Raw genomic sequence first — 11,823 nt, forward strand, 5'->3', positions numbered from 1 at the left:
CCTCCTCGGCAGCGTAACAAAGGGCTGCTCCTCTGCGGCACGACGAGGGGCTCCCGAGGCGCTTTGCCGCCAATCGCTCCCCTGGGGCGCTGCGCTACAGGGCTGCTCCGGGGCGGCGCCACTGGGGGCTCTCCAGGAGCAACGCTATCAGCATCTCCTCTGGGGTGGTGTGAGCACAATGCCACACGACTCATACCACGCTGGAAAGAACAGGCTTGAAATACAATACGTCATACCATGTATTACAAACAGCCCAGCAGAAAACACAAGACGTACCATAGGATACAAAATACAACCCTACGCACACCATACCCACTAGGCCGGAAATACAAGATACAGCTCAAGAGACCCTCAGTACAATAAGCACTAAACCACGCAAAACCAAAACAATACATACAGCACAAAATACAGTCCAGATCAGATCATGCAATACTCAGTAGACACAGGACGACGCACTACGGAACACAAAACCAACTACAGTACGCTCCACCATGTACCCCCCGCCCTTGCTACAACCCATCCCCGACAAAGGACATTGTACAGACCACTTAAGAGACACAGAAGATGCCGTACAATCAAATACACCAAACCAAACGCCATACAAAAGAGCAAACGCAATGATGCGGCGATGACAGGCTCCTCCGGTGACATCTGGCAAAGGGCTCCTCCGGGGTGCCGCCATTCAGGGCTCCTTCAGCGCGGGGCGACGAAAGGCTCCACAGAGACGGCCTGGGCTGTGTGATGAACATGTCCTCTGGGGCTGGCACGATGCAGGGCTCCCCAGGCTAAACAACCCCAGCTCCCTCAGCCTCTCCTCCAGACACACACCACCGAAGAAATCGCAGGAGCCAGTACATTACAAACCATAGCGCATGTCACAAGACACTCCCAGAAACAGCGCACAAAACCAGACGCAAAATACAGGACCGGAAACAGAATCTGGGCGGCAAATGCCTCAAAAGACAATACGTACCAGAAAATACAGGCAAAACAAGACAAAACCCAGTAAAAGACACACAACAGAAGGTACTATGCAATACATATAACATACAACAGAAAACAAAACACGAATACATACCATCAAAATCATCCTGCACAATCAAAGACAGCACAAAGAATACACAGCATACTGAACAGACAATAAAAAATACTCTACAGAAAACAAAATCCATCCCATGCAATGTATACCATACAGCACACACTGTACAAGAACTACGACTCCATACACACAATACATATGCTACAATACCAACTACAAGTACCACAGTAGAAAAATACAGGCCAACTACAACGCGACACCATCCCAGACCGGACAGGAGATACCACAGGCAGGGACCAGACCCGCAGTACCTACCGTAGAGTACGTACCAAATCACCAGCGTCAGGAAGATCTCCCGTGGGGCACTGCGATGCAGGGCTCCTCCAACATAAGTTGACACAGGTGCCCTAGCAGGCAGCACGAGAAGCGGCTCCTGCGGGGCGGCACAAAGAAAGGCTCCTCCAGGGCTGCGCAACCAAGGACTCCTCCAGAGCGGAAAGACAAAAGGGCTCCTCTGCCGCCAAGCCATCAGGGGCTCCTCCAATGCTGCACCACCAAGGGCCCCACCAGCATGGCACCACCAACAGCTGCTCCGCTGCACCAAAGGGGCTCCAAGAAGAGCCGGGCATCAAACAAACTGCTCCTCCGGCGCTCCCTGCTAACCACTGCTCTGCTGCGGCGGCACAAAGCCAACCTCTGGGGAGGCGCCAAGACACGCTCCTCCGACGGGGCGACAACAAGGACGCCTGCGCAACGGCACTAGCACGGGCTCCTCCAGCGCAAAGCAACAAATGGCTCCTCCAGGGCGCTGCCACCATCGGCTCCTCCTCGGCAGCGTAACAAAGGGCTGCTCCTCTGCGGCACGACGAGGGGCTCCCGAGGCGCTTTGCCACCAATCGCTCCCCTGGGGCGCTGCGCTACAGGGCTGCTCCGGGGCGGCGCCACTGGGGGCTCTCCAGGAGCAACGCTATCAGCATCTCCTCTGGGGTGGTGTGAGCACAATGCCACACGACTCATACCACGCTGGAAAGAACAGGCTTGAAATACAATACGTCATACCATGTATTACAAACAGCCCAGCAGAAAACACAAGACGTACCATAGGATACAAAATACAACCCTACGCACACCATACCCACTAGGCCGGAAATACAAGATACAGCTCAAGAGACCCTCAGTACAATAAGCACTAAACCACGCAAAACCAAAACAATACATACAGCACAAAATACAGTCCAGATCAGATCATGCAATACTCAGTAGACACAGGACGACGCACTACGGAACACAAAACCAACTACAGTACGCTCCACCATGTACCCCCCGCCCTTGCTACAACCCATCCCCGACAAAGGACATTGTACAGACCACTTAAGAGACACAGAAGATGCCGTACAATCAAATACACCAAACCAAACGCCATACAAAAGAGCAAAACGCAATGATGCGGCGATGACAGGCTCCTCCGGTGACATCTGGCAAAGGGCTCCTCCGGGGTGCCGCCATTCAGGGCTCCTTCAGCGCGGGGCGACGAAAGGCTCCACAGAGACGGCCTGGGCTGTGTGATGAACATGTCCTCTGGGGCTGGCACGATGCAGGGCTCCCCAGGCTAAACAACCCCAGCTCCCTCAGCCTCTCCTCCAGACACACACCACCGAAGAAATCGCAGGAGCCAGTACATTACAAACCATAGCGCATGTCACAAGACACTCCCAGAAACAGCGCACAAAACCAGACGCAAAATACAGGACCGGAAACAGAATCTGGGCGGCAAATGCCTCAAAAGACAATACGTACCAGAAAATACAGGCAAAACAAGACAAAACCCAGTAAAAGACACACAACAGAAGGTACTATGCAATACATATAACATACAACAGAAAACAAAACACGAATACATACCATCAAAATCATCCTGCACAATCAAAGACAGCACAAAGAATACACAGCATACTGAACAGACAATAAAAAATACTCTACAGAAAACAAAATCCATCCCATGCAATGTATACCATACAGCACACACTGTACAAGAACTACGACTCCATACACACAATACATATGCTACAATACCAACTACAAGTACCACAGTAGAAAAATACAGGCCAACTACAACGCGACACCATCCCAGACCGGACAGGAGATACCACAGGCAGGGACCAGACCCGCAGTACCTACCGTAGAGTACGTACCAAATCACCAGCGTCAGGAAGATCTCTCGTGGGGCACTGCGATGCAGGGCTCCTCCAACATAAGTTGACACAGGTGCCCTAGCAGGCAGCACGAGAAGCGGCTCCTGCGGGGCGGCACAAAGAAAGGCTCCTCCAGGGCTGCGCAACCAAGGACTCCTCCAGAGCGGAAAGACAAAAGGGCTCCTCTGCCGCCAAGCCATCAGGGGCTCCTCCAATGCTGCACCACCAAGGGCCCCACCAGCATGGCACCACCAACAGCTGCTCCGCTGCACCAAAGGGGCTCCAAGAAGAGCCGGGCATCAAACAAACTGCTCCTCCGGCGCTCCCTGCTAACCACCGCTCTGCTGCGGCGGCACAAAGCCAACCTCTGGGGAGGCGCCAAGACACGCTCCTCCGACGGGGCGACAACAAGGACGCCTGCGCAACGGCACTAGCACGGGCTCCTCCAGCGCAAAGCAACAAATGGCTCCTCCAGGGCGCTGCCACCATCGGCTCCTCCTCGGCAGCGTAACAAAGGGCTGCTCCTCTGCGGCACGACGAGGGGCTCCCGAGGCGCTTTGCCGCCAATCGCTCCCCTGGGGCGCTGCGCTACAGGGCTGCTCCGGGGCGGCGCCACTGGGGGCTCTCCAGGAGCAACGCTATCAGCATCTCCTCTGGGGTGGTGTGAGCACAATGCCACACGACTCATACCACGCTGGAAAGAACAGGCTTGAAATACAATACGTCATACCATGTATTACAAACAGCCCAGCAGAAAACACAAGACGTACCATAGGATACAAAATACAACCCTACGCACACCATACCCACTAGGCCGGAAATACAAGATACAGCTCAAGAGACCCTCAGTACAATAAGCACTAAACCACGCAAAACCAAAACAATACATACAGCACAAAATACAGTCCAGATCAGATCATGCAATACTCAGTAGACACAGGACGACGCACTACGGAACACAAAACCAACTACAGTACGCTCCACCATGTACCCCCCGCCCTTGCTACAACCCATCCCCGACAAAGGACATTGTACAGACCACTTAAGAGACACAGAAGATGCCGTACAATCAAATACACCAAACCAAACGCCATACAAAAGAGCAAACGCAATGATGCGGCGATGACAGGCTCCTCCGGTGACATCTGGCAAAGGGCTCCTCCGGGGTGCCGCCATTCAGGGCTCCTTCAGCGCGGGGCGACGAAAGGCTCCACAGAGACGGCCTGGGCTGTGTGATGAACATGTCCTCTGGGGCTGGCACGATGCAGGGCTCCACAGGCTAAACAACCCCAGCTCCCTCAGCCTCTCCTCCAGACACACACCACCGAAGAAATCGCAGGAGCCAGTACATTACAAACCATAGCGCATGTCACAAGACACTCCCAGAAACAGCGCACAAAACCAGACGCAAAATACAGGACAGGAAACAGAATCTGGGCGGGAAATGCCTCAAAAGACAATACGTACCAGAAAATACAGGCAAAACAAGACAAAACCCAGTAAAAGACACACAACAGAAGGTACTATGCAATACATGTAACATACAACAGAAAACAAAACACGAATACATACCATCAAAATCATCCTGCACAATAAAAGACAGCACAAAGAATACACAGCATACTGAACAGACAATAAAAAATACTCTACAGAAAACAAAATCCATCCCATGCAATGTATACCATACAGCACACACTGTACAAGAACTACGACTCCATACACACAATACATATGCTACAATACCAACTACAAGTACCACAGTAGAAAAATACAGGCCAACTACAACGCGACACCATCCCAGACCGGACAGGAGATACCACAGGCAGGGACCAGACCCGCAGTACCTACCGTAGAGTACGTACCAAATCACCAGCGTCAGGAAGATCTCCCGTGGGGCACTGCGATGCAGGGCTCCTCCAACATAAGTTGACACAGGTGCCCTAGCAGGCAGCACGAGAAGCGGCTCCTGCGGGGCGGCACAAAGAAAGGCTCCTCCAGGGCTGCGCAACCAAGGACTCCTCCAGAGCGGAAAGACAAAAGGGCTCCTCTGCCGCCAAGCCATCAGGGGCTCCTCCAATGCTGCACCACCAAGGGCCCCACCAGCATGGCACCACCAACAGCTGCTCCGCTGCACCAAAGGGGCTCCAAGAAGAGCCGGGCATCAAACAAACTGCTCCTCCGGCGCTCCCTGCTAACCACTGCTCTGCTGCGGCGGCACAAAGCCAACCTCTGGGGAGGCGCCAAGACACGCTCCTCCGACGGGGCGACAACAAGGACGCCTGCGCAACGGCACTAGCACGGGCTCCTCCAGCGCAAAGCAACAAATGGCTCCTCCAGGGCGCTGCCACCATCGGCTCCTCCTCGGCAGCGTAACAAAGGGCTGCTCCTCTGCGGCACGACGAGGGGCTCCCGAGGCGCTTTGCCGCCAATCGCTCCCCTGGGGCGCTGCGCTACAGGGCTGCTCCGGGGCGGCGCCACTGGGGGCTCTCCAGGAGCAACGCTATCAGCATCTCCTCTGGGGTGGCGCGAGCGCAATGCCACACGACTCATACCACGCTGGAAAGAACAGGCTTGAAATACAATACGTCATACCACGTATTACAAACAGCCCAGCAGAAAACACAAGACGTACCATAGGATACAAAATACAACCCTACGCACACCATACCCACTAGGCCGGAAATACAAGATACAGCTCAAGAGACCCTCAGTACAATAAGCACTAAACCACGGAAAACCAAAACAATACAGCACAATATACAATCCTGACAAAGGTCGTTGAATACATGCCCATGAACACAACACATTCTTTAGAATACACGCAAGACACCATACAAAAACTACACTACACTACATTACATATGATGGAAGATATAATACAGGACATATACTACGGATTTCAAAATAAAATACTAAATACAGAATGCAATACGAAATACTACACATTGCATAAGATAAACAAGAGACTGTTTTAAATCATTAGGATAGAACACATTATTGCACAGTAAATACCATATTACACAGAGCATACAATAAAACCCACCCCACTCTACAAAGGACACATAGAACACAGGAAATACATTGCATAAAGAATTCTCTACAGAAAACACAATCCATTCCATTTCATGGAAACTACATAGTACATGCAGTACAAAACCTACAGTTCAATACACATAAGACATCCACTACAATACAAAATATAAATATAATAGAAAATACAATACATACAAAATGCAATATCTTACCATATGATACCATAGATACTGGACTTAGATTACATACCACACAATACATGCTAAATTATACCACACCTGCTAAAAAAGGCATGCATACCATACATTACAATGCATACCATGCAATACATACCAGACCGTTCCCCACACCATCACCTAAATACCACAGCATACCTGAAATACCCTGTAATAGCATACCATGCCATCCTACAGCATAAAAAAATATACCTTCCCATACTAAAAACCCCCACCACTATACATACCATACTGCAAATACAGGAAAGGCAATACAAAATGCAATATCACACTTAACGTAAAACAACGCAGACCACACAATACCATACCCAATGCCAAACCACATCCCACACTACAGCCAATGCTTCTGGGGCAGCACAGCGAAGGGCTGCAAGGAGGCCTGGGCAGCACGATGAACAGCTCTGAGAAGGAGGCAAAATATAGGGCTCCTCAGGCATGGGGCAACAACGGGCTCCTCCACGGCAGCGTGATGAAGATCTCCTCTGGGGCAGCGCAAGGAGGGGCTCCTCCCGTGCAAAGCTAATAAAGGCCTCCTCAAGGGCGCTGCAATGAAGGGCTCCTCTGCGGGGGTGCAAGAACCAGCTCCTCCGCTACCAAGCGACTAGGGGCTCCTCCAGGGTCACATGAGGTCACATAATTCCACCGAGCTATACAACCCCACTTCCCTCTGCCGCTCCTCAGACAACTTGCAATACACACCCCAGATACAATACAAAACAAAACAAGATACACACCAGACATTCCATACCATACCCGACATACAAAACGTACAGTACAATTCCTAGAATAAACATAATAAATACCATACAACCTATAGAATACAAGAAAGCCAACAGATTACATACATAAATACCGTACAATACAGAAAATACACGCTACAACACAAACAACAGCACACAAGATGGCACAAACTGAAGCACAATACAATACATATGAGACAATGCAAGAGCCCTACATAAAATACAGTACATACAAAACATACCAAACAACACAGGAAATCATACAGCACCACACATACCACACAATTTATGACAAACCACACCATACAAACCACAACACAATACACGTCATCCTAAAAAACACATCACAACACAGAGAGAATACAACACTACACACAAGAGACGGGAAATACTAAGCGTCAAATACCATGCAGACAGGGCATTACAAACCATCCAACGGAAAATACAGGGCATACCCCAGAATACAAGACTATACTATACATACCATACACGCAACACACACAGAAGTGCATGACACACAACACAAAATACAATCTATGCAATACCAAACCGTACAACGGGAAACGCATGCAACCCAAAATACAGTCCAATACAAAATACAACCCATACCACGCAATAAAATACAGACCACAAGAAACAATACATACATATTACTGTGCATGTAATACTATGCCACACAACACAATGCATAGAATTCTGCACAACACAGGCAATACACAATACAATATACAATCCAAAACAACCTGCAGTACAATATGGTACATACCCTGTGAGACAGACCATACAGTATCTACTACACCATACGGACCATGCAACACAATACACAATACAAGAAAACACAGAATACAAAACACAACACAGAATGGAAAAAGTAGTAAACAACAGAACACAAAATACAATAAAACACACAAGAGAATACAGTACATCTAACAACAAAATTCCCACACAATACATACAATAAATATACAACACATACAGTAGAAGTACTACACAACACAATGCACTAACACACTAACAGAAAAAATATCATAAAAAGAGTACATACGATCCAATATGATACTACACATACAATACATACAGATACACAGAACACAGTACATAAAACCAATACACGGAATACATACAGTGCAATACAAAATATAAATACCATACCATAGAATAGAAAATACAATACATACAATAGAAAATACCATACCGCACTATACCATACCATACAATGGATACCATACATGCAAGACATATATTATATTCCATACAATACATGCCAAACAATACTATACATGCTGTACAATACAATGCATACCATGTGGTACATACCATATAACTAAACACCATACCCTAAACACTGTACACGAGCATAACCTACCATAGGCACAATACCATACCACACATACTATACCATACAAAATACACCTTACCATCCAAACCAAAACACCATACATACACTAACGGCAATACAAAATGCAACACAATGGTCAAAGTAATGCATAGAACACAGTACCACAGCCAGTTCCATACCATATCCCGTACCACACCCAATACCTCTGGCACAGTATGCTGAAGGGCTCCAAGACCACCAAGAAACACAATGGAACTGTCAAAAAACACCAACTGGGGAATCACCCCAAAGAAACTAGGAAGAGAACGGCTCCTCCGGGGCCATGCAGCAAAGCCCCTCACCAGCGTTGTGTGGTGATGCACTCTAATAAAAGCTGGATGATGAAGCACTACTAAACAGATACACAGTGAATGAAGCTCCCCAGAAAATCCAGGTGGTGAACTCCCCAGGAAAGCCAGGCAGTGGAGGAACCCAACAAAGCCACTCTGTGAAGGACTAGCTGGGCATTCAAGCATCCTCCAGGGCCTCATGCTGACGCACTCCTCACATGCTGCAAAACCCTTGTGAGCACTTCTAGAAAACAGCACTGAAATAGCTGTTCTTATCCTCAGTCAGAAATACCCAGCCAACAACCGTACAGAGATAATTCCTAGGAAGCTGCAGGAAAGTTCCTGAATGCATCCAAATTCATCACCTCCTAGGCCTTCCTGGGAAATTCCTCATTTCTCACTGGTTTTACTGTGCTAAAGAACTGCACTACACCATTCCCAGAATGGAAATGCTGCCTGCGTTTAGCCAGGCTACACCTCACAGGGACACAAATGCCGCATCTCTTCCCGGACCACTGCTGTTGCACAGGGATCAGTCAACTTTGTGGGCAACAGAGTTGAGAAGAAGCTACCCTCTTCAGTCTTTATGTTAAATATATACTACCTTTACAGGGAACATAGACATTCTCAAGGCCAAGGGAGGAAGGGCTTGTCCCTGCATGGCATTTAACAGTCTGTTCCAGAAGAAAAATAAAGTACCGAGATTAATTTCTGGGCCCCAACACCACAATCCAGCATATCCTGTAAATGCAGACTTAAAGGGAAAGCAGTGAGCAAGCCACTGCACTTTAGACACAATCCTGCAACACCTTCATGCATACGAGGGCAGGGGGGTCTCCCTGGCAGCGAGTTACCTCCTCCCCCTGCCAGCAGCAGGGACAGAAGAGCGACAAGCACTCACACCATAAGCAAAGACATGTTTCTGACACTGCTTGGAAAAGACCACTCCACACCACCTACTCACACACACGGAGCACCACAAAGCTGGGCAGCACTAAATTCAGCCTGCTCAGGCAGCTCCTGCTTGCCTCGGGGGTGATCCACATACCCTTCTCCCCACAGCCAGCACAGGAAGACTGGAGCTCCCTGAGCACAAAACCCTGGCATCGTTTCTACATGCACCCCAGGGTGTAGCGCAGGGCATGGGCCAGGCTTCATTTATTCCACATGAAGAACTGCCTGAAGAACAGGTTCTGAATGGACTGGTGCCCATGAACCATCTTAGCTGCCCCTCACATCAACAGCACATCCATAACCAGCTCCGTTTAGTTTTCAAATGCCAAGGGGGGTGTGCGTTCAACGGCCTCTTTTGAGGTGGAAACTGGCAGCACCAGAGGTCCCCGGTCCCTATCTCCAGTGCTCAGCCTCTGAACCGCGGGGCCTGATGCTAAACCACCCGGCGTGACACAGCGCCACAGCCCGGCGCACACTCGGGGCCTGTCACCGTGCCGGCTCCTCACGGCAGGGCCGGGCACAGGCTCCAGACCCGCAGGCAGGCTGCCCGCCGCCCGCTCCGGAGGAAAAGCGCCTTTCTCCCCTCGCCAGTCCCGCCGGACAAGGTGTTGGCTCACCCGGCCGTCCTCCACGAAACTGCCGCCGCCGCCGCCTCAGGGCGCCGCCGCCGCCTCAGGGCGCCGCCGCCTCAGGGCGCCGCCGCCGCCTCAGGGCGCCGCAGCCGCGTCCTAACGACAGCTCCGCGCGCGGCAGGAACCGCCCCTCGCACCGGCCGGTGCCGCCCGAAGTTTCCCGAAGCCGCGCGTGCTTCGCACCCACCAATGGGAGGGGAGGGGAGGGGAGGGGAGGGGAGGCCCGGGCCGGAGCGGAGCGGGTGCCGACAGCCCCGGCCGGAGGCCAGAGCAGCCCGCCCGCAGCTCTGGCGGGCCGAGGGAGGGGAGAGACAGCGGCGCCCGCGGCAGAGCCCGCCTGGCAGGGCTCGGCTCGCCCGCCCGCTCCTACCCAGCCCCCGTAACCCCGCACCTCAGCCCCGGCCCCGGCCGAACCCCACCTGAAGCCAAGCCTGGGGCGAGCCCCAGTCCCAAGCCGCAGACCAGCTCCTGCCTGTCCCGGGGAGGACTCGCTGAGGCGGCTCCGTCCCGACACAGCCCGGCTCCGATGCCTCGCTGCGGCAAGAGCTCTGGCCGCGGCAGCTCCCCGCCGAGGGCAGCTCCCCCCGCGGGCAGGGGCGGCTCGGCCACAGCGGCGGCAGCAGCGCCCGCCGGCCGCAGCCGCCCGCGGGGAGGCGCTGAGGCGCAGTGCCCTGGCAACAGGCAGACGCGCTCCGGGGAACCCCTCAGATTCCCTCTCCTGTGACAAGGCGCCACCCCATTGGCCGGCGGCCCCGACGCCTCTGGGCCCAGCCAATGGCGAGCGCCCTGGCCCCCCGCCCGCCCGCCCGCCCGCCGGCAGCCCCGGGCCCGGCCGGGCCCAGCACAGGCCCAGCGCGGGGGGGCGGCAGGCTCAGGGCTGCGGAGGCCGCGCACAGCTCGGGGCGGGAGCAGAGGGGCCCCCTCAGGGCCCGGTTTGAGTCCCCCTCGACTCCTTCCCCGAGAGGAGCCTGGTCACAAGGGGACGGCCACACGAGCTGGTCAAAGAACACAGCAGGGGTGTTGCAGAGGGCACCGCGTCCACAGAGGCCTCCTCAGGCGGCCACAGGGAGGGCAGCGGGCCTTCACCCCACTGCAGGGAGAGGGGACTCAGCCAAGCCCTGTAACGTGCTTCCCTGTCAGCATCAACACCGCTCACGGTGACTCCCTTGAGCAAAACTATTGGGGGACAAACTTGGAAGAAACCTGCAATAAACTTTGTCAGAATCCACGGCTGAGCTTATGGAAAGCTCTTACTCCTTTGCTGTCTGCCCAGATGTCACGGCAGGATGGTAAAGAACTAAGAGGCAAGAAAAGCAGAGAAAAATCAAA

This window comes from Falco cherrug, chromosome 12 (genome assembly GCF_023634085.1).
Source record: "Falco cherrug isolate bFalChe1 chromosome 12, bFalChe1.pri, whole genome shotgun sequence".
Lineage (NCBI taxonomy): Eukaryota > Metazoa > Chordata > Aves > Falconiformes > Falconidae > Falco > Falco cherrug.